The sequence below is a fragment of the Odocoileus virginianus genome, chromosome 23, assembly GCF_023699985.2.
Source record: "Odocoileus virginianus isolate 20LAN1187 ecotype Illinois chromosome 23, Ovbor_1.2, whole genome shotgun sequence".
Taxonomy (NCBI): Eukaryota; Metazoa; Chordata; class Mammalia; order Artiodactyla; family Cervidae; genus Odocoileus; species Odocoileus virginianus.
The window spans coordinates 19,766,808-19,789,595 of record NC_069696.1 but is presented as its reverse complement, the minus strand read 5'-3'; the positions used below and the strand labels follow the sequence as shown (position 1 = coordinate 19,789,595).

Genomic DNA, 22,788 nt, shown 5'->3' with positions numbered 1-22,788 from the left:
TAAACTACCACCACCACCAATTAAGTGTACACACCACAAAACCAACATGTATTTATGAAGTGTCTTGCAGATCATGTGCTTCCAAGGGATTTTAATTGCTGTACCTGAGACACAAGCTTCCCTGGTAACTCAGATGTCAAGAATCCACCCGCAATGTGGTGGACCCGCAATCTCTAGGTCAGGAAGATCCCCTGGAGGAGGGCATGGCAACCCACTCCAGTATATTTGCCTGGAGAATTCCCCACGAACAGAGGAGCCTGGAGGGTTACAGTCCATGGGGTGGCAAAGAGTTGGATATGACTAAGTTGAGCGACTAAGCACAGCACAGCACCTGAGACATATGAGATATTTCTATAAAATATGATATGGGACATCTCAGTGCCAAATGAGTGGTAGAAATACACCCTGTTGGAACTCAGAGGATGAAGAGGTCCATGCAGACTAGCATGCTCTAGGAAGAATTCACTGAGGAGAGGGGATTTAAACTGGGCTTTGAATGAGTGTCAGTAGGGCTTGGAAGGCAGGACAGTACCATGTAGGGGACCCAGTGGGAATACAGGTGCAGAAGCATGCTTGCATAGGGTTGAAATTGACTCAGGAGCAGAATGGCAGTTCAGGGTAGTGGTTAAGGGCATGGGGTTTGAGGGGCTTCCCTGGAGGTCCAGTGCTTAAGACTCCATGCTCCCAATGCAGGGGGACTGGGTTCAATCCCTGATCAGGGGGCTAGATCCCACATTCCTCAACCAAAAGTTCCCACATGCAGCAATGAAGATCTAAAATCCTGCATGCTACAACTAAGACCTGGCATAGTCAAATAAATAAATTTTAAAAAGCAAATATTGAGGGGAAAAAAAGAGTGGGGGCTTTGGAGTTGGTCATCTACATACTTTCTATGTGACCTTGGGAAAGTGAGTAATCACCTCTTAGCATTATTTTTCTATTTTATAAAATGAAGATAGTAATTCTTGCCCTAAACCAGGATTATGTCATGCAGAGTAAATGATGTAATGCATAGAAAATCTTTAGTACAGTTCCTGGCACATAGTGAGACTTCAGTGGAGGTGGTTTAGTTGCTAAATGGTGTTTGACTCTTGTGACCCCATGGACTATATCCTGCCAAGATTCTCTGATAGGATTTCTCAGGCAAGAACACTGGAGTGGGTTGCCATTTCCTTCTCCAGGGGGTCTTCTTGACCCAGGGAATGAACCCACGTCTCCTGCATGCAGGCAGATTCTTTACCAACTAACCACCAAGGAAGCCCAGTCAGTTAGTTCGGACAGTCATGTGTGACTCTTTGCGACCCCATGGACTGCAGCATGCCAGGCTTTCCTGTCCATCACCAATTCCCAGAGCTTGCTCAAACTCATGTCCATCAAGTTGGTGATGCCATCCAATCATCTCATCCTCTATTGACCCCTTTTCCTCCTGCCTTCAATCTTTCCCAGCATCAAGGTCTTTTCCAATGACTCAGTTCTTTGCATCAGGTGGCCAAAGTATTGGAGTTTAAGCTTCAGCATCAGTCCGCCCAATGAATATTCAGGACTGATTTCTTTCAGGATGGACTGCTTGGATCTCCTTGCTGTCCAAGGGACTCTCAAGAGTCTCCTCCAACACAATAGTTCAAAAGCATCAATTATTTGGTGTTCATTTCTCTTTATAGTCCAACTCTCACATCCATACATGACTACTGGAAAAACCATAGCTTTGATAGACGGACCTTTGTTAACAAAGTAATGTCTCTGCTTTTTAATATGATGTCTAGGTTGCTCATAGCTTTTCTTCCAAGGAGCAAGCGTCTTTTAATTTCATGACTGCAGTCACCATCTGCAGTGATTTCGGAGGCCAAAAAAACAAAGTCTGTCACTCTGTGTGGGGAAACATTGTTTCCCCATCTATTTGCCATGAAGTGATGGGACTGGATGCCATGATCTTAGTTTTTTGAATGTTGAGTTTTAAGTCAACTTTTTCACTCTCCTCTTTCACTTTCATCAAGAGGCTCTTTAGTTCTTCTTCGCTTTCTGCCATAAAGGTGGTGTCATCTACATATTTGAGATTATTGATATTTCTCCCAGCAATGTTGATTTCAGCTTGGTTCACCTGGCTGCCTGCAATGCGGGAGATGGGTTTGATGCCTGCATTGGAAAGGTTTCCTGGAGAAGGAAAAGCTAACCCCTCCAGTATTCTGGCCTGGAGAATTCCATGGATTGTATAGTCCATGAGGTCTCAAAGATGAATTAGGCAGTGGTATAAAGAATTTGCAAAAAGAGAAGAGGCTGCTGCTGCTGCTGCTAAGTCACTTCAGTCGTGTCCGACTCTGTGAGACTCCATAGACGGCAGCCCACCAGGCTCCGCCGTCCCTGGGATTCTCCAGGCAAGAACTTTGGAGTGGGTTGCCATTTCCTTCTCCAATGCATGAAAGTAAAAAGTGAAAGTGAAGTCTCTCAGTCATTTCCAACTCTTAGCGACCCCATGGACTGCAGCCCACCAGGCTCCTCCATCCATGGGGTTTTCCAGGCAAGAGTACTGGAGTGGGGTGCCATTGCCTTCTCCAGAGAAGAGGATAGATGTAGGAATTCAAAACAGGAAACAACTATAACCATTCAGTCATCAAGTAATGATTAATCACGGTGGAGGCAGAAAGAGACGAAAAGAAAAGAGGTTTATATTGATTTTCACAGTTGGATGCAAAAGATAAGAGAATGGAAAATTTCCAAGATCAGAGTGTAAGCTTCTTGAAGCTGGGAGCTGTATTTTATAAAAATTCTCTTCCTCTCTAGTGTTTAGCACAGTGCCTACCTAGTACACTGCAGTCATCACTGCATTCATACTAGTGAATGAATGAGTGAGCAAAGGAGTGAATGAATGAAGGAATGAGTGAATGAAAGAAAAATGACTCATAGGTCATGAGTATAGATTATTGAAAAAATGGCAGTTGCCAGTGACCAAATACACTCCTTTCTTGGCATCTTCTTGCTATGTATGTACTTTTTGTACTCAAGCACAGATGTTTATGTATTCAGTACACAAGGTCCTACCAGTAGGTAATTACTCCTTTCTAAGGAAGTGGTTCTAACTTTAGTTTAGATTAAACTAAAGCTTTAGTTTAGGGATTTTTTAAAAATTTTGTTTTTTAACTTGAATAGAGGTTTTACATACGCAATGTGTTTTCTTTAGGATTACTAAAACTAGAACAACCTAGGCAAGTTTTTATTTATAGAGTGGGATTAAGAGATCATCTCCATTTTTACATTGTATAATTCTGTCCCTTTTTTCCTTTTTCCAAGTCACAAGAAACTGGAATCAATTGACTTGTTTCTTCAGACCACTAACTTTTGCTGAAACCTCAACTCTTTGGTTTCTGAAAATGGAGGAGGAGATTTGAATATGATCAAGAACCAAGGATTTTGCTCTTATCAAAACATGAATAATCAGTATCAGTCTGTAGACCACAACCTGAAACTGTCAACTATGTGTGAGCGTGATGAGTCATATCCAATTCTTTGTAGCCCTTTGGACTGTAGCCTGCAAGGTTTCTCTGTCCGTGGGATTTTTCAGGCAAGAAGACTAGAGTGGGTTGCCATTTCCTTGTCCAGGGAATCCTCCCTGACCCAGGGATTGAATCCATGTCTCCTCCATCTCCTGCTCCGCAGGCAGATTCTTTACCAGCTGAGCCATCGGAGAAGTTCAAAACTGTTTACTAAAGGATACCAACTTCCTCAGATTTAAATTCACTCGAAGACCTTGCTTGTATTTTCCAGAGAATCAAAAAGAGACCCAGGTACTAGGACATCTGGCCACAGGATGCCTAACTTTTATCCCTGATTTAAGCCTTTGCAAAAATTATCATGACATTGTAGAGTTTGGTAACCCTTATTTGCTGGACATTTACTAAGACCATTTTCCCTTTTCAGTAACAAAACTGAATCAATTCCCATACTTGTCCTGAATGAAATAGGTGAAATTTAGCCACGTGACTGTGTGAGCTCTTACTGAAAACAAGATGCCCTCAGGAGGTGTTTGGCAGCATTCACCTTCCCCTGAACAAATATAATAGAAAATGACTGTGTAACCTGCAGTCTTTTTTCTGGGCCCTGAATTGTGGTAATTATGTAAGATCCCTGCTCTTTTAACTAAGATTTCTTAAATAAAATTAGTATATTATAGTAATTTATAGAGGCCACAGGGAACAAAGGAATATAATTGCCTGAGCTGCCCAGTTGGGCAGTGAAGAAAGACCTTGTACCTGGCACCACAGATTACCAAAAACCCAGTTTCCTGAGAAACTAGTTGCAGATGTCATCATCTACACTTGTTTCTTCCTATTGCTATCACCAAGGCTGAACTGGACAGCATAGGGTTGATGTCCATGTGACAGGAGCATGCAGCGATTGGGACAGGGAGGGCTTTCATCAGTGAAATCATTATTGACAGAGACTTGCTTGTATCTGATGTCAGCACTGATCTGGCAGTAGGTGGAACTGGGAAGAAAGGTAAGATACCAGCTCCCCTGATCTCACTATACAATGAGATTATTTTTCTAGGCAGCTGCTTCCTTCTGTCTCCCACACACTAGATGAGCAGGGAGAGGTACATGACCCCCCAAGAAACCCACAGGAACCCCAGCCTTGAGCTCCCACTCAGCTAAAGCAGGGATTGGGACATGCATTGAGACTTACTTTTTCAGCAGCCAGGAACAAAAACCAACGCAAGGAAGCTTATATGAGAAAGGGGATTTATTGGATGAATACTAAAATATGTCACAGAGTCTAATGAAGAGTTGAACAGCCACTTCTTTAGGAAGAGTGGGGACCGGTGTGTCTCTGGGGACCTCAGAGTAGTCAGAGCCTTTGTTCCAGGGCCATAGTGCTAAAGATACTTAGTTTTCAAAGGTTTCTAGTCTCTAGATTTCCATTCAGTATTTCAGACTCACCACGGAGAGATAAACTTGCCCAGTCTGTACTAGTATCCGTTCTTGGATAAATTAGTTATGGCTGCTGGCGAAGAGTCAAGCAACAGAAAGTTGGCTACCAGAGATCACTTCTATGGAGAGCTTGAGCAGATCTGTGAGAACTTAATATAATAGGCATATGCTATTTATCTATTAGGGATTCCACGGTGGTTCAGTGGTAAAGAACTCACCTGCCAATGCAAGAGACACAGGTTCGATCCTTGGGTCTGGAAGATCCCCTGGAGAAGGGAATGGCAACCCACTCCAGTATTCTTGCCTAGAAAATTACATGGACAGAGGAGCCTGGCAGGCCACAGTCCATGTGGTTGCAAAGAGTCAGACACGACTAAGCACGCACAATCATTACTCTGAAATAAGCCTGGGGAATTGATATAGCAAAAATGGAGGAAACTCGTCATTCCCTGAAGCATTAAAGGTAGCTCCCAGTCTTTGGGGAATATCCGCTTTTCCTCCTCAAAATAATGGCCATGAAATCTCTCATCCCTTGTTTATCAGTTTGCATAACAAATCACCCCCAAACTTAGTGGCTTAAAACAACAACGGTTTTTATTCACTCCTTATTTTCTGGATCAGCAATTTGGGATGAGCTTAGTTGTCTACCTCTACTGGTGTTATCTAGAATCACTTGTGTGGTTCGGTCTCCTAGAGGCTTGAATAGGGCTGGATAGTGTAAGGGGGCTTCATTCACCTGCCATTCAGCATTGGCATTTAGCTGGAACTCTCTCCCCATGGCCCTGTATTCTCAAGCAAGAGAGCCATGCTCCTTCACATGGCATCACCATGTTCCAAGAGGCGTCTTGAGGCCTGGGCTTGGATGTTCCACTATGTCACGTTGCTGCATTCTACTGTTCAAAGCAAATCACAAGGTCAGTCCAGACCTAAGAGCAGGGGAATGGATGCCATCTCTCACTAGAAAGAATGGCAAAGTCATGAGCATATAAGGGTAAGAGGCTTTGTAGCCATCGTTGCAAATAATCTACCATGTTTAGTGGAGAAGGAAATGGCAACCCACTCCAGTATTCTTGCCTAGAGAATCCCATGAACGGAGAAGCCTGGTGGGCTACAGTCCATGGGGTCACAGAGAGTTGGACACGACTGAGTGAACACATACCATGCTTAGGATCTATCTGCATTAGAACAGAAACAAACAAACAAAGAAGAAAAATCAAGCAGTTACAGCCAATATCTGGACATGGAGAAAGTTGAATGACATGGCATTATAAAGCCTCTGTGAGAAGTTAGCAATCAAAAATAAATAAATAAATAAAATTTCTGTAATTCACAAGAATGTTATAAATAGTTCCCATCCAAAAGCATAGTGGATTGAGATAAAGGGATATTGAATTGTAGACCCAGTCTTGTTACTGATTTTCTGTGTAAAGTTTACAAGGCACTTAACCTCTAAGTCTCATTTTTGCTACGGGTCAAATAAAGAAATGTATACATTACACAACTTCAATGAGAAAGAGCTCTGTGAACTGTAAAAATGCTATATAAATGAAAAAGTTGTTAAAAAAGAAACCAAATCATGGAATCTTGTTTTCCTCCTCTAGTTATGTGGTTTAAAACGAGGAATGATCTTCTGCTTATGTTGCTACAAAAGACATGGTTTTACAAAAATTTTCTTTCATCTAAATGTTTTATTGATGATTTACCAGTGAATGTAGTGCAATCGATGGTCTTTCTAAGCGTACAAAAATGTGTGAAATTAAAACACCCAAGAGGAGAATAATTGGATGTGTCCATTTGGGGAAAAAGGGAAAGTGTGTGTAAAAGAAAATGAGCTTAAAAGCATAAAGAGACAGCGTCTTTTAGACTGTGCAAGCATAATTAGGTGAGATTCCTCTGCATGGCCAGTTTTAAGAGAAAACGATTTGAAATGGTAGAGTGTGTGCTAAGCTAGGTATGAGAGCTGAACACACAGTTAACTTTGAAGAAGCAAAAGAAAAGAACTTTTTTGAAATGCAGCTACTCGTTTCCTCAGGGAATGGGTCATACTGAATATAAAAACACCAAGTCTTAGCATTTCCAGAGAAAAAAGTGGTATGGTTAGATGAGTTAGGACTAAGGAGAGACTTGTGCAGCCATTTCAGCAAAGATGAGAGTATGTGAATATTTTCTCCAGAACTTTGTGATCTCAGCTGGTTCCCTGAAGCATCTGGGAGTCACTCCATCACATCCCCTGAGTCCGTCTGACTCCAGCACACAAGGATACTCACATGTATCCTTGCGGGCCAGGGTTTTCCATCAAACACATAGGGTATCCATTTGTGTTGCTTCCTCATTGTCTCTGCAAGCTCAGCAATGGAAAGAAGATTATTGCTCTAGTGTGGGTGTGTGCATGCTAAATCACTCCAATCGTGTCTAACTCTTTGTGACCCTATGAACTGTAGCCTGCCAAGCTCCCCTGTCCATGTGATTCTCCAGGCAAGAATACTGGAGTGGGTTGCCATGCCCTCCTCCAGTGCATCTTCCTGATCCAGGGATCGAACTCGCTTCTCCTGCTTTGCAGGTGATTCTTTACCACTGAGCCACCAGGGAAGTTAGCATTGTAGTGTAGAGACTGGCAAACTCAGGCCTGTGGGCAAAACCCAATTCGCCTATTTTTGTAAATAAAGTTTTCCTGGAATGCTGTCATACCCATTTGTTTTCATATTGTCAATGGCTACTTTCATGCTACAGTAGCAGAGTTGAATAGTTACCAGAGACTGCACAGTCTGTGAAGAGGAAAATACTTAATATTGGACTCTTTACAGAAAATCTTTGCTAATCTCTGTCTTAGTGGGTCAGTTCTTTTTATTGTTGTTGTTGTTTGTTTGTTTCTTTTTTAAATGATGAAAGTATGATAACACATTTACAGGTGACTTGTAAAATACAGAACAAAGTTACAAATAGTTCTACTATATATTACAATTTTTAAAGCAGATAATGATTTTTAGTTGGAGTTTCAATATCAAACTTTCAAAAACTAACAGAATGAATAGACAGAAAATTAGAAGGATATAGTAGACCTGAAAAGCACTATGAACCAATTCAACACAAGATTTATACAATTTTCACACAACAGCAGGATACAAATTCTTTTCGAGTTCCCATAGACTATAAACCAGGAGACATTGCAATATATGTAGGGACATAAAACAAGTTGCAAAAATTTCATGGTCTAATTTGAGATCTGCTCCAATGGGAAAAATTTCCTTCTGTGTTGACTTCCAGCAAAATTTCTCCTTCTACAGTAGAGACACTGGGGCTATCAGTTGTTCTGGTGCAAGCAGGCATTTCACAGTAAGGTGACCTGCTTCATGCTGCATCACACCGAGGAACCCTGCTTCCTGGGGGCTCACACTGCTGTTATTGTTCTGCCCACCTGGATTACTAAGGTGAAGAAACCTCAGAGATCAAGCCTGAGGCTTTGGAGTGGGAGCACTGACTCCAAGACCCAAGACGACCAGAGAACCAACCCTAGGGAGTATCAAACAGTGAGAACTCACACAAAGGAAACCACGTGAATACAAGACCTGGCATCACCCAACCACCAGTAGCACCCTGTGCAGGACGCCTCATCTAAATAACAAAAAACAAAAATACAAACCCAATCATAGCAGACAGGATCACCACCTCTTTCAGCCTTGCCCACAGAGGAAAAACAAACAAACAAAAACTCAGCACATATCTCCCCTCGATGATGCTTACACAAACCAGTGGACCAATCTTAAGAGGGCAGAAACCAAAAGGAAGAAAGAGTTCAATCTTGAAGCCTGGAAAAAGAACCTCAAACACAATAAGTTAAAAAAAAAAAACTGAAAAGGCAGAGAAATACTACACAAATGAAGGAACAAACTAGAAACACAGAAGTCCAAATAAATGAACAGGAATTAGGCAAACTACCTGAAAAAGAATTCAGAATAATGATAGTAAAGATGATCAAAAAGCTTGAAAACAAAATGGAGAAAATTCAAGATTCAGTTAGCAAAGACCTAGAAGAATTAAAGAACATACAGAGACAAACAACACAATTACTGAAATTAAAAATACTCTAGAAGGAATCAATCGCCAAATATCTGAAGCAGAAGAATGAATCAGTGAGCTGGAAGATAAAATGGCAGAAATAACTTCTGAGGAGCAGAATAAAGTAAAAAGAATGAAAAGAACTGAGGATAGTCTCAGAGACCTCTGGGACAATATCAAATGCACCAATATTTGAATTATAGGGGTCCCAGAAGAAGAGAAAAAGAAAGGATATGAGAAAATTTTTGAAGAGATTATAGTTGAAAATTTTCACAACATGGAAATCAATCAAGTCCAAGAGGCACAAAGAGTCCCCTACAGGATAAACCCAAGGAGAAACATGCCAAGACACATACTAATCAAACTAACAAAGACTAAACACAAAGAAATAATATTAAAAAGCAGCAAGGGAGAAGCAGCAAGTAATATACAAGGGAAACCCCATATGTTTAATAGCTGATCTTTCAGCGGAAACTCTGCAGGCCAGAAGGGAATGGCAGGATATATTTAAAGTACTGAAAGGGAAAAATGTACAACCAAGATTACTGTACCCAGCAAGGATCTCATTCAAAATTGATGGGGAAATAAAAAGCTTTTCAGACAAGCAAAAGTTAAGAGAATTCAGTACCACCAAACCAGCTTTACAACAAATGTTAAAGGGACTTATATAGTCATGAAATACAAGAGAAGAAAAAAGATCTACAAAATTAACCCCAAACAATTAAGAAAATGGCAATAAGAACATGTGTATCAATAATTACTTTAAATGTAAATGGATTAAATGTTACAACCAAAAGACACAGACTGAATGGATATAAAAACAAGACCCATATATATGCTGTCTACAAGAAACCCATTTCAGACCTAAAGACACATATAGACTGAAAGTGAGAGGATGGAAAAATATATTCCATGCAAATGGGAAGCAAAAGAAAGCTGGAGTAGCAATCCTCATATCAGACAAAATAGATCTTGAAATAAAGATTATTGTAAGAGATAAGGAAGGACACTATATAATGACCAAGGGATCAATCCAAGAAGAATACATAATAATAAATATCTATGCACCCAACATAGGAACACCTCAATACATAAGACAGACACTAACAGACATGAAAGGAGAAATTGACAGTAACACAATAATAGGAGACATTATAAATAGGAGACAGTAACACCCCACTCACACCAATAGACAGATCATCAAAACAGAAAATTAATAAGGAAGCACAAGTCTTAAATGATACATTAGATGAAATGGATCTCACTGATATCTTCAGGACATTCCATCCAAATGCAGAAGAATACATCTTCTTCTCAAGTGCACATGTAACATTCTCCAGGTTAAACCACATCTTGGGTCACAAATCAAACCTCAGTAAATTTAAGAAATTTGAAATTGTATCAGGTATCTTCTCCAACCACAATGCTATGAGACTAGATATCAATTACAAGAGAAAAAATTGTAAGAAACACAAACACTTGGAGACTAAACATCACATTTTTAAATAATCAACAGGTTACTGAAGAAATCAAAAGGGAAATAAAAAAAATTCAAGAAACAAATGCCACTGAAAACATGACAACTCAAAACCTATGGGATGCAGCAAAAGCACTTCTAAAAGGGAAGTTTATAGCAATACAATCCTACCTCAAGAAACAAGAAAAACATTGAATAGACAACCTAACTTTACACCTAAAACAACTGGAAAAAGAACAACAACAACAAAAAAAAAAAACCCCAAGACCCCAAAATTAGTAGAAGGAAAGAAATCATAAAGATCGGAGCAGAAATAAATGTAAAAGAAATGAAAGAAATAATAGTAAAAATTAATAAAACTAACAGCTGTTTCTTTGAGAAGATAAACAAAATTGACAAGCCTTTAGCAGACTCATCAAGAAAAAGAGAAGAATCAAATCAACAAAATTAGAAATGAAAAAGGAATGGTTACAACAGACAATACAGAAATACAAAAGATTATGAGAGACTATTATGAACAACTATATGGCAATAAAATGGATAACCTGGAAATAATGAACAGATTCTTAGAAAAGTTCAATCTTCCAAGGCTGAACCAGGAAGAAATAGAAATTATGAACAACCCAATTACAAGCACTGAAATTGAAGCTGTGATCAAAAATCTCCCAAAAAAACAAAAGCCCAAGACCTGATGACTTCACAGGAGAATTCTATCAAACATTTAGAGATGAGCTAATGCCTGTCCTTCTAAAACTCTTTCAAAAAATTGCAGAGAAAGGAACACTTCCAAACTCATTCTATGAGGCCATCATAACCCTGATACCAAAACCAGACAAAGACAACCCCAAAAAAGAAAACTACAGGCCAATATCACTGATGAACATAGATGTAAAAATCCTCAACAAAATTTTAGCAAACAGCATTCAGCAATACATCAAAAAGCTCATACACCATGATCAAGTTGGGTTTATTCAAGGAATGCAAGGATTCTTCAATATATGCAAATCAATAAATGTGATACCCCATATTAACAAATTGAAAGATGAAAACCATATGATCATTTCAATGGAAAGAGAAAAAGCCTTTGACAAATTTCAGCACCCACTTATGATTAAAACTTTTCAAAAAATGGACACAGAAGGATCCTACCTCAACATAGTAAAGGCCATATATGATAAGTCTACAGCAAACATTATTCTCAATGGTGAAAAACTGAAAGCATTCCCCCTAAGATCAGGAGCAAGACAAGGGTGTCCACTTTCACCACTATTATTCAACATAGTTCTGGAAGTCCTAGCTACAGCAATCAGAGAAGAAATAAATAAATAAATAAATAAAAGGAATCCAGAATGGAAAAGAAGAAATAAAGCTCTCACTGTTTGCAGATGACATGATACTGAACACAGAAAACCCTAAAGATAGTATCAGAAAATTACTAGAACTAATCAGTGAATTTAGCAAGGTTGCAGGATACAAATCAATACACAGAAATTGCTTGCATTTCTATATACTAACATTGAAAAATCAGAAAGAAAAATTAAGGAATCAATCCCATTTACCATTGCAATAAAAAGAATTAAATATCTAGGAATAAACTTACCTAAGGAGACAAAAGAACTGTACACAGAAAATTATAAGACACTAATGAAAGAAACCAAAGATGACATAAACACATGGAGAGATATTCCATGTTCTTGGGTGGGAAGAATCATTACTGTGAAAGTGACTATACTACCAAATGCAATCTACAGGTTCAATGAGACCCCTATCAAATTACCAATGGCATTTTCCCCAGAACGAGAAAAAAAATTTTCACAATTCATATGGAAACACAGAAGACCCTGAATAGCTAAAGCAGTCTTGAGAAGAAGACTGGAGCTGGAGGAATCAACCTTCCTGAGTTCAGATTATATTACAAAGCTACAGTCATCAAGATAGTATGATATTGGCACAAAAAAGAAATACAGACCAATAGAACAAGATAGAAAGCCCAGAAATAAAGCTAACCCTAACCCTAACCCTAACCCTAATTTTTGACAAAGGAAGCAACAATATACAATGGGGCAAAGATAGTCTCTTCAATAAATGGTGCTGGGAAAACTGGACAACTATATGTAGAAGAATGAAACTAGAACACTTCCTAATACCATATGCAAAGATAAACTAAAAATGGATTGAAGACCTAAATATAAGACCAGAAAATATAAAGCTCTTAGAAGAAAGTATAGGCAGAATACTCAGGGACATAAATCAAAGCACAATCCTCTATGACCCACTTCCTGGAGTAAAGGAAATAAAAACAAAAGTAAACAAATGGGACCTCATTAAACTTAAAAGTTTCTGCAAGCAAAGGAAACTATCAGCAAGGTGAAAAGACAACCCTCAGAATGGGAGAAAATCATAGCAAGTGAAACAACTGACAAAGGATTAATTTCCAAAATATACCAGCAGCTCAAACAACTCAATGCCAGAAAAACAAACAACCCAATCAAAAAGTGGGAAAAAGACCTGAACAGACATTTCTCCAAAGAAGACATACAGATGGCTAACAAACACATGGAAATATGCTCAACATTGCTCATTATTACAGAAGTGCAAATCAAAACCACAGTGACATATCACTTCACACTGGTCAGAATGGCCCTCATCAAAAAGTCTAAAAACAATAAATGCTGGAGAGGGTATGGAGAACAGGGAATGGTCTTGCACTATTGGTGGGAATGTAAATTGATACAACCGCTATGGAAGACGGTATGGAGATTCCTTAAAAAACTAGGAATAAAATCACCATATGACCCAGCAATTCCACTCCTAGGCATATACTCTGAGGAAACCAAAATTCAAAGAGAAACATGAATCCCATTGTTCATTGCAGCACTATTTACAATAGCTAGAACATGGAAGCAACCTAGATGTCCATCGACGGATGAATGGATAAAGAAGTTCTGGTACATATACACAACAGAATGTTACCCAGTCATAAAAAGGAACACATTTGAGTCAGTTCTGATGAGGTGGATGAACCTAGAACCTATTATACAGACTGAAGTGAGTCAGAAAAAGAAAGATAAATATCTTATTCTAATGAATATATATGGTATCTAGAAAAATGGTACTAAAGAATTTATTTACAGGGCAGCAGTGGAGAAACAGACATAGAGAACAGACTTGTGGACACGGGAAGAGGGGAGGAGAGGGTGAGATGTGTGGAAAGAGTAACATGGAAACTTGCATTACCATATGTAAATTAGATAGCCAACGGGAATTTGCTTATGGCTCAGGAAACTCAAACAGGGGCTCTGTATCAATCTAGAGGGATGGGATGGGGAGGGAGATGGGAGAGAGGTTCAGAGGGAGAGGATATATGTATCCCTATGGCTGACTCATGTTGAGGTTTGACAGAAAACAACAAAATTCTGGAAAGCAATTATCCTTCAATAAAAAAAAAAAATAGGAAAAAACCCTACCCTGATTTAAAAAAAAAAAAAAAATGTCATGGTCTAAAGGTATTGAAATCTTAAAGAGTCTGTTCTCTTACAGACTCTGTTAGAAATAAATATCAAAAGATGCTTGAAAATAACCCTCTAAGTGGGTCAGTTCTGAGCACATTCTATGTGCCTCACATTCTGAGGCACACAGTTCTGAGACAGTTCCTCAGTTGATTACCAGAAAGATGGAGATGGGCTGCCCACAGTGGTAGCCAGTACATTACACACACTTTATGGGCTCTGACCTTCCTTTCCTCTCTTTTCCCAACTTCCTCCCTTTTGTTTCCTAGGATTACTTTCCAAAGAAACTATCTGTGCCTGGGACCTTGTCTGTAAGGTAAACTAAGACTAAGATAGGACTCAGTCCTCCTTGCTAGCTCTTTTGTCTTACGTTTATGAGGCTTTGCTCTGGGCTGTTATTTTGTGACTGACTCTTCACATATACCATGCATGAAGATGAAATACACATATAACCTATCATAAATGTTCCATGAGATAATATTTATCTTTACTATCAGTAACATATGCTTGTGTTTTCCATTCCATTTTACTCTCTTATATTTCATTTAAAAAGCAGTCTGGTCATGACCAGTTAAATTGACTTCAACACAGCACTAGAAATCTATTTACAGTTTTTGAACTCACAAGTCTGTGAATGGCCACATCCAAACTTGGCATGGGCATCAGATCCACAAGGCTTTGATTCAGATTTCCTGGCTAAACAAATACAGATTAGGTATCTGGGAGATATGAGATATGAACTTATCTGTAAAGACAGAAATGTATTGGCTTCATCATGAGAAGAAAAGGATTCTTTACTAAGCCACCAGGGAAGCCCCATGAGAACAAAGGGAATGAAATGAGGAGATAAAACAGTGAAGAAAAGGAAAGTTACCTTTAGGATGGAGGAGGAAGATTGTGGAAGAGATGAAAGCCAGTGAAAAGGTGAAGCTGCAAAAAACATCTGTTCTTCTTCTCGTTATATAAAACCACACCCATGTGGAAAAGCAATAAATAATGACATTTGAATGAATGTGAGTAGTCAGCTGGACTCCTTCTTGTGTTTTTAAATGGATGTCCTCCATCAGTTATCATTTATGTCATCTTCATGTCTTTACCCATGATATCAGATAACCTCTTCCCATTTAATACCATACTGTCTGGATTATTCTATCTCTTTTGGTTACTTCTTGATCTCTTTTGCTAAATTGTCTTCTAGTATTTGCTCTTAACCTTTGATGTTTTTCAGGGATTTTTTTTTTAACTTTCCACTTTATTCATGCTACACAAATCCCTTAATGAATTTTACCCTCTCTCATGGTTTAATGACCATTTCTGTGCTCCTAGTCTTCAAAATGAATACCTTCAGCCTCAGTCCCCTCACCGTCAGACTTAGTAAGCCAACTGCCTACTTAATATCCAGATCACAAATTTAAAACATTCTAAACTGAACTCATCATCTATAATGCTGGCGGAGTATCCCTCTCCCCCTCTTCCCCGTTTTATATTGTCTTCTGTATCATTAGTGCAATCACCTATACCAGAAATCTGAGCGCCTCCTAAACTCCTTTTATTTTATTCCTCCATCCAAGTGGTTATATGTCCTGAATATTTTTAAAGTCATTCTCCTCTTCTATACCTATTGCCACTGTCCTGTTAATAATTTTGAGTTTCATCAACTCTCCTTTGTATTGTTGAAATAATCCATTTATTGATCTCCCTGGCCCTAGTCCTTTCCTCTTTCAGTTCTTTCTTTACGAAGCCATGAGGGTCATACTTAACTGCCCCAGTCAGGGTTTGGGTCAGGGAAACAGAAACCACATGAAGTATTTTAAGCAAGGGTGGATTGAAAACCACTAACTGATGCTTATAAAACACTGGAAAAGTTGTTGGACTGTGGGTCAGAGAAGGTTGTCAATGGCTCTGCAGTTTACCAGTAGGTCTACAATGTGACAGCAAGCTTTCCAGGGATGAGAAAGCAGCCATCGTCACCTGGGTTAAGGACTTCAGAAAACCACTGCTGAAGTTCAAAGCTGTCTGACGTGTCAAAGTGGGTACTGAACATGCAGCAGAACATTGACAAAACCTAAAATCTACTGAAGCTCACACATTTGTGCTACTATTGGAGGAGGAATGGTGGCCTTTGATTTCATTCTACCTTCTAAATTAGGCAGGATTCTAAATTAGTGGATTTGAAACTGGAATACAGCTGACAAGAGATTCAGGAAGTGTACTCCCAGATTTCCAACTCCTGAGAACCAGGAGAGTGCTTAGGAGGAGTGGGAATGGTTCTGAGGACCACAGGCAATCTGGTACAGTCTCCCCTCAGCCATGACCGAACACAGCCTCCATGAGCCAGTGCCCCCGTCCTTCTCCAGTCACTTCCCTCCACTCCACTGTCTTCCTTGGTGCTGATTTTCTTGAATTACTTACTTAGAGTTTCATATCTCATACCTTCCTAGATCTGAAGGTCTTCCTACCCTGTCACGCAGTAACCTTCTTGGAAAAATTCTATTTATTCTTAAGACTCTCAATGCAAATAGCTCTTCTTTTGTGATGTTTCCTGCGGCTAAGTTGCTTCAGTCGTGTCCAACTCTGTGTGACCCCATAGACGGCAACCCACCAGGCTCCCCTGTCCCTGGGATTCTCCAGGCAAGAACACTGGAGTGGGTTGCCATTTCCTTCTCCAATACAGTAAAGTGAAAAGTGAAAGTGAAGTCGCTCAGTCGCGTCCAATTCTTTGCCACCCCATGGACTGCAGCCCACCAGGCTCCTCCGTCCATGGGATTTTCCAGGCAAGAGTACTGGAGTGGGTTGCCATTGATGTTTCCTAGATTATCCTTAATAGAACTGACCCTTTCTTGTACCAACACTGTGCTTTGCTCTCGCTTCTTTATTTAGTAGATGCAATATTCACTTCTGTGCTTGCCTCGTCTATTACACTTTGAGTTCCTTGTTTTTCTTAACTTTTACCTCCCTAGTACCCTTCCTAGTGTTTCGCTTATAATAGGTGCTCAATTCACATGGAATGAATGAATGGATGAAAGTTTTTATAAGGCACTGTGCCTTGAGGCCATAGCGCCAGTGAAATTGCTTATGAGAGATATAAGGAACCAGCTCCTTTATAATAGAGGTACTACTCACTAAATTCTACCCTATGGAAGACAAGGTTATATAGGTAGGTTCTAGCTGTGTTCTGATTCAAGGCCTGATTTCCTTGTCATATCTAAGTGATTATTCAGCACCTGCCTGTGAGTTTATATCACGAATATCTTTTTAAAATGGATTCTGAATCTGGAAATGGCGTTGGAACTTGGCTGTTTACAATTTAGCTTTAAATACGGCTGGATACAATTCAGATTTATATATATATAAATCTGAAATGCTTGCTTGCTTTGATAAACTGTGAGCTTTTGAAGAAGGAAATGGGGATGGGATTGGGGAAGGGAAAAAGGAAAGCTGGCCACCTTTCTGAACAGAAAATGAGGAGGAGTGAACTGGTTTCCTAGGAGATAAGGCTCTTCTTTATTTAAAGTTTTCCACAGAAGGGTTTCTGTATCGGTGTCGTCTTCTTAGTCATAAGGGGTTCACCATCATAGATGCAGCTCAGAATCACTTTCAATCCGCAGCTGCCAAAGGTAAGTCTGATCATCTGGTCTTTGGTCCTTATTTCCTCTGCTGGAGCCTAATAAAGGTAACTCCTTAATACTGATTGCAGTAGACATCTTAATCACCTATCTCTGGAACAGGAACCTTTATCAGTAGCTCCGCTGGGGATCAGAAGCTCATTCTCTCCATATAGTCTCACAGAAAGTTGCCCCATGTCCTGCAACCTGAGCCGCTTGCTCCCAACCAGGTTTTCTGAATCCCTGAAAGGAAGGGGGCACAATAATCTCTCAGCTCAAGGACTTTAATATCAGTAGTATTTCTCTGCCGAGGCACTTTCTCCAAAAGAGGTTGTGACTGTTACCTCCCTTGTACTTGCCATCAGGCAAGGCTAGATTTCTCTGCACACAGCTTTTATTTATCCGGTCCTATGTGTGTGCATGCTAAAACACTTCAATCATGTCCAACTCTTTGCAGCCCTACAGACTATAGCCTGTCAGGCTCCTCTCTCCCTGGGGATCAAAACTGCATCTCTCTTACATCTCCTGCATTGGCAGGAGGGTTCCTTACCACTACATAAACCCATTTTACCTGGTCAGTTGGAGGTAACTGAGGCAGTCTTAGGTAGACCATGCTGCAGTTAGAAGTTACTGCATACTGCATTTCAGAATTTCCTCACCTCTGGTGATGACAACTTCCTAAAATCCAAAGACAGTCTAAGATGAACAACACTGAAGTGCTGCAGTGCAATAAACATGTTCCCAATTGTCTGTCCAGCTCACATGTCTCTTCTGTGGGGGCAGTCAACCTCTCTCTCCCCCAAATGGGACCCCACTATGTACTTGTATTCTATAAGTACCTGAGCTTCTGGTATCCATTGATTCAACCAAGGTGGATTTTTAATTCAAGCAGGGCTAGGTAATTCTTCCTCCCAGTGAGTTTACATTGAGAACAGAAATTGCTGGTTTCTATCTGAGCTGGCTCTGTGAATGGAGAAGGTGTCAAGGGCTGTACAGTAGTCTTGCAGGAGGCTGAGAGAGAGAAAAGAGAGGAGGCCGAGCTGAGGTGGGAACACCGAGTGCCGCTCACACAAATGCTTCCATGACCGGTTTGTGGTTGTTACTAGTATTTTGTTTCAGAGTGAACAACTGGAAACTGTGAAGACAGAGGGTCCTTGGAGAGAAAAGGATGTGGCTAGTACAAGCCTTGCTGATCTCCTCCTACCCCTTTGTGTTTTTGGACCTTGGAAAAACAAACCAGTGCTTGACAGCTTCTGCCTTTGAGAAAGCACGTGGAGCAGGATGACGTCAGGACCCTTTACCTGTTTAGTCACTCATTGTCTGACTCTTTGCGACCCCATGGACTGTAGTCCACCAGGTTCCTCTGTCCGTGGTCTCTCCTGGGCAAGAATACTGGAACACATTGCCATTTCCTTCTCCAGGAAATCTTTCTGACCCAGAGAGAGACTGAACCCAGGTCTCCTGCATTGCAAGCGGTCTTCTTACCAACTGAGCTACCAGGGAAGCTGTACCATCTAGTTCCCCTCAAAGCCCTGGCCTCTGGAAAAGCAGGTGGTCTGGGAACCAGACTACCGGAAAGCAGGTAGTCTGCCTGTAGGGCCTGCTATGGTTGATTTGAAGTATTTATAACCCACTGATTTCTATGGACATGAATATTTCCTGCGAATGTGGCAGGGTTCCTGCAGGTTTTTGCAGTCATGAAGGAATGCAGTCTTTCTCTTTCCTGGGCTTTGCAACCTCTCCCCTGCCCCCATCCTCTCTCTTACCTACTAACCCTGCACTGCCCCATATCTTCCATGAGGTCAAGACTGCAGCGATGCTGGTTGTGTTCTTCAGCGTGCAAGCTGTGTCAGAACTAGAATCACTAGAAGCACATTCTCAGCACTGCTCAGAAGCCACCTGGTCTGCATGTCTTTTGGTTTCTGCTGGATGTGGCTTCAGGACCAGGATGACATTTGCAAGCACAGGTTCTCTCACCTCACTGCTGCACTGTCTTCTTTTATTCCACGCTCTTCGCCTCCGCCCACCAAATTGCAATCCATCCAGTACCCAGCGCCCACCTCCAGCACTTCCTCTGGCTCCTCCAATAGGCACCTTTGCCCAGGGTCTGACTCCTTCCTGGCCTCTGTTCTTTCCTCCCTCCCTTCCCTTTTCTTTGCTGCATGGTGACCAAATAGAGCTCTCCATCCACCATCTGCCTCAGAGTTTCTGCCACTGGTCCTCTGGGGCAAAAACTTTAAGATGGGAAGGGTGAAAATTGCCCTGTTTACCAGTATCTCAAGGCTGGGATGGGGAGAACTTGGCAATAAGGCCCAGAGCACCCAACACCTGAACTGTGGACTATTTGGGAAGGGAATGAACATGGAGACAGAACATGGAGCAACAGCTTTGGAGTTGAAATACTATTCTTTCAGTGGTGCTGGGGACGGGCCATCTATGAACATGTATAGAGAATTCAGGAAAACTGGGGATATTGGTGTAATTTGTTAATACCAGAGAACAAACAGTATAAAAATTATGCTAATTTTAGTAATTTATGAGAGTGACTTACCCTTTATAACTAATTACAGCATGCACCACAGCTATTATGCACATCATTAATAGGTGTCAGATGAATGCTATTGTAAGTTTTATTTGATCACGGTTCTAAGTCCCATAGATGCATGCTGTCTTCTTGTCTGACACTGGCCTCTGCTCACTGCCTTCAATAATTAGAAGAAGCACTATTGGAGATTGAATTAGGACAGGGAAATCTATCTGCTCCTCACAAGAGTACATGAATATGGTGACACCATTACTTGTTTATTTAGCAATGTTTTTATTTTTAAAAATGACAGAGATGTACCTACTACACTTTTAAAAAATTTTATTGGAAAGATCAGGCTTGACCTGTGTTCCAATCCTCTAGTACTGTGCTGTTTACTATCCAAATGAAAGTGTGAAAATGTTAGTTACTCAGTCATGTCCAACTGTTTGTGAACCCATGGACTGGAGCCCACCAGGTTCCTCCATCCATGGGACTTCTAAGGCAAGAATACTGGAGCAAGTTGCCATTTCCTTCTCCCGGAGATCTTTCTGACCCAGGGATCGAACCTGCATTGCAGGAATATTCTTTACTGTCTGAGCCACCGGAGAAGCCCTAGTATCCAAATTCGGCTACTTGAATTGGTTAAATTAAGGGGCTTCCCTGGTGGTCCAGTGACTAAGACTCAGAGCTCCTAATGCAGGGGCTCCTGCAGGGTTCAATCCCAGGTCAAAGACCTAGACCGCACATGCTGCACTGGGAAGACCCAGAGGGATCGGGTGGAGAGGGAGGTGGAAGGGGGGACCGGGATGGGGAACACATGTAAATCCATGGCTAATTCATTTCAATGTATGACAAAAACCACTGCAATGATGTAAAGTAATTAGCCTCCAACTAATAAAAATAAATGGAAAAAAAAAAAAAGAAAAAAAAAAAGAGTTCCCATGCTGAAACTAAAGATTCTGCATGTTACAACTAAGACTCAGAGCAGTCAAGTAAAATAAATATATATATCTTTTTAACTAAAAAAAATTAATTAGGTTACTCCTTCAATACTGCTAATCAAAGGGTCAATAGCCACATGTGACTGGCGGCTGTCTTCTACAGAGTACGTATACAGAACATTTCCATCACCGCAGAGAGTTCTGCTGGGCAGTGCTGTCAGAATCTCAGGGGATGCTGAAAGTGAGGTTTATCTGTCAGGCTAGTCAGCTACCTCTGGATTTTCTGTATAGAGGTGGAGATCAGGAAGCTCAGGGCCTCAGCTCCCCACCCCGTGGAGGTGACAGTGAGAGACCTGAGTAGACTCTCCCATGAGATAGCTTCACTCGCTTCAGGGAGCTCCTGGTGGAGGGCGGGGGTTGGAGAGTGGGGAGGGACCCTCTCCAGCAGCAGGATCCCATCATTGCTGCTAGAAGGGAGTTGCCACTCCAGAGCATTGCCCTGTTCAGTGGGATATACAGAGAGAGAGAGAGAGAGAGAGAGAGAGAGAGAGAGAGAGAGCGCTAGTGCTCACTCATGTCCGATTCTCTTCTTCCCCATGGACTGTAGCCCACCAGGCTCCTCTGTCCGTGGGTTACAGAGAGGTCACACCCAAATTAGCTCAATTTATTCATCTTTGAAGACCTACAAGACCTTCTAGAACAAACACCCAAAAAAGATGTCCTTTTCATTATAGGGGACTGGAATGCAAAAGTAGGAAGTCAAGAAACACCTGGACTAGCAGGCAAATTTGGCCTTGGAGTACAGAATGAAGCATGGCAAAGGCTAATAGAGTTCTGCCAAGAGAACGCACTGGTCATAGCAAACACCCTTGTCCAACAACACAAGAGAAGACTCTACACATGAACATCACCAGATGGTCGACACCAAAATCAGATTGATTATATTATTTGCAGCCAAAGATGGAGAAGCTCTATACAGTTAGCAAAAACAAGACCAGGACCTGACTGTGGCTCAGATCATGAACTCCTTATTGCCAAAATCAGACTGAAATTGAAGAAAGTGGAGTCTAGTGGTTACTAGACCATTCAGGTACGACCTAAATCAAATCCCTTATGATTATACAGTGGAAGTGAGAAATAGATTTAAGGGACTAGATCTGATATACAGAGAGCCTGATAAACTATGGATGGAGTTTCATGACATTGTATAGGAGACAGGAATCAAGACCATCCCCAAGAAAAAGGAATGGAAAAAAGCAAAATGGCTGTCTGAGGAGGCCTTACAAATAGCTGTGAAAAGAAGAGAAGCCAAAAGCAAAGGAGAAGGAGAAAGATATACCCATTTGAGTGCAGAGTTCCAAAGAATAGCAAGGAGAGATAAGAAAGCCTTCCTCAGTGATCAGTGCAAAGAAATAGAGGAAAACAACAGAATGGGAAATACTAGAGATCTCTTCAAGAAAATTAGAGATACCAAGGAACATTTCATGCAAAGATGGGCTCAATAAAGGACAGAAATGGTAGGGACCTGACAGAAGCAGATGATATTAAGAAGAGGTGGCAAGAATACACAGAAGAACTGTACAAAAAAGATCTTCATGACCCAGATAATCATGACGGTGTGATCACTCACCTAGAGCCAGACATCCTGGAATGTGAAGTCAAGTGGGCCTTAGGAAGCATCACTATGAACAAAGCTAGTGGAGGTGATGGAATTTCAGTTGAGCTATTTCAAATCCTAAAAGATGATGCTG

The 22,788-nt window shown here is 40.8% G+C and overlaps 1 long non-coding RNA gene across 1 annotated transcript; it reads left to right on the top strand.

Annotated features, from left to right (window-relative positions):
- Positions 1 to 17,512: 17,512 nt before the first annotated feature.
- LOC139030679 (uncharacterized) lies at positions 17,513 to 21,029 on the top strand. The gene is made up of 2 exons (XR_011483088.1): positions 17,513 to 17,581; positions 18,689 to 21,029. It is a non-coding gene; the product is annotated as an uncharacterized lncRNA (long non-coding RNA).
- The last annotated feature ends 1,759 nt before the right edge of the window (positions 21,030 to 22,788 follow it).